Here is a 1,904-nt window from a genome sequence, read left to right as displayed (position 1 = left end):
CTTTCGAGCCTGCACCACCATTCAATAAGATCATGGCTGATCATTCACCTCAGTACCACTTTCCGGCTTTCTCTCCATACCCCTTGATCCCCTTAGCCGTAAGGGCCACATCTAACTCCCTCTTGAATATATCCAATGAACTGGCATCAACAACTCTCTGTGGCAGGGAATTCCACAGATTAACAACTCTCTGAGTGAAGAAGTTTCTCCTCATCTCAGTCCTAAATGGCCTACCACGTATCCTAAGACTGTGTCCCCCGGTTCTGGACTTCCCCAACATCTGGAACATTCATCCCGCATCTAACCTGTTCCGTCCCGTCAGAATCTTATACGTTTCTATGAGATCCCCTCTCATCCTTCTAAACTCCAGTGTATAAAGTCCCAGTTGATCCAGTCTCTCCTCATATGTCAGTCCAGCCATCCCTGGAATCAGTCTGGTGAACCTTCGCTGCACTCCCTCAATAGCAAGAACGTCCTTCCTTAGATTAGGAGACCAAAACTGAACACAATATTCCAAGTGAGGCCTCACCAAGGCCCTGTACAATTGCAGTAAGACCTTCCTGCTCCTATACTCAAATCCCCTAGCTATGAAGGCCAACATGCCATTTGTCTTCTTCACCACCTGCTGTACCTGCATGCCAACTTTCAATGACTGATGAACCATGACACCCAGGTCCCGTTGCACCTCCCCTTTTCCTAATCTGCCGCCGTTCAGATAATATTCTGCCTTTGCGTTTTTGCCACCAAAGTGGATAACCTCACATTTATCCACATTATACTGCATCTGCCATGCATTTGCCCACTCACCTGACCTGTCCAAATCACCCCGCAGCCTCTTAGCATCCTCCTCATAGCTCACACCGCCATCCAGTTTAGTGTCATCTGCAAACTTGGAGATATTACACTCAATTCCTTCATCCAAATCATTAATGTATATTGTAAAGAGCTGGGGTTCCAGCACCGAGCCCTGCGGCACTCCACTAGTCACTGCCTGCCATTCATAAAAGGACCCGTTTATCCCAACTCTCTGCTTCCTGTCTGCCAACCAATTCTCTATCCACGCCAGTACATTACCCCCAATACCATGTGCTTTGATTTTGCAAACCAATCTCTTATGTGGAACCTTGTCAAAGACCTTTTGAAAGTCCAAAATACACCACATCCACAGGTTCTCCCTTGTCCATTCTACTAGTTACATCCTCAAAAAATTCCAGAATATTTGTCAAGCATGAATTCCCTTTCATAAATCCATGCTGACTTGGACCGATCCTGTCACCGCTCTCCAAATGTGCTGCTATTTCATCCTTAATAATTGATTCCAACATTTTGCCCACTACTGATATCAGGCTAACCGGTCTATAATTACCCGCCTTCTCTCTCCCTCCTTTTTTAAAAAGTGGTGTTACATTAGCTACCCTCCAGTCCATAGCAACTGATCCAGAGTCGATGGACTGTTGGAAAATGATCACCAATGCATCCACTATTTCTAGGGCCATTTCCTTAAGTACTCTGGGATGCAGACAATCAGGCCCCGGGGATTTATCGGCCTTCAATCCAATCAAATTCGGCAACACAATTTCCCGCCTAATAAGGATATCCTTTCGTTCCTCCTTCTCACTAGACCCTCGGTCCCCGAGAACATCCGGAAGGTTATTTGTGTCTTCCTTCGTGAAGACAGAACCAAAGTATTTGTTCAATTGGTCTGCCATTTCTTTGTTCCCCATTATAATTTCACCTGAGTCCGACTGCAAGGGACCTACGTTTCTCTTCACATATCTATAGAAGCTTTTGCAGTCAGTTTTTATGTTCCCGGCAAGCTTCCTCTCGTACTTTATTTTCCCCCTCCTAATTAAACCCTTTGTCCTCCTCTGCTGAATTCTAAATTTCTCCCAGTCCTCAGGTTT

The sequence above is a fragment of the Pristiophorus japonicus genome, chromosome 19 (genome assembly GCF_044704955.1).
Source record: "Pristiophorus japonicus isolate sPriJap1 chromosome 19, sPriJap1.hap1, whole genome shotgun sequence".
NCBI lineage: Eukaryota > Metazoa > Chordata > Chondrichthyes > Pristiophoridae > Pristiophorus > Pristiophorus japonicus.
Note: the sequence above shows the minus strand (reverse complement) of the source record.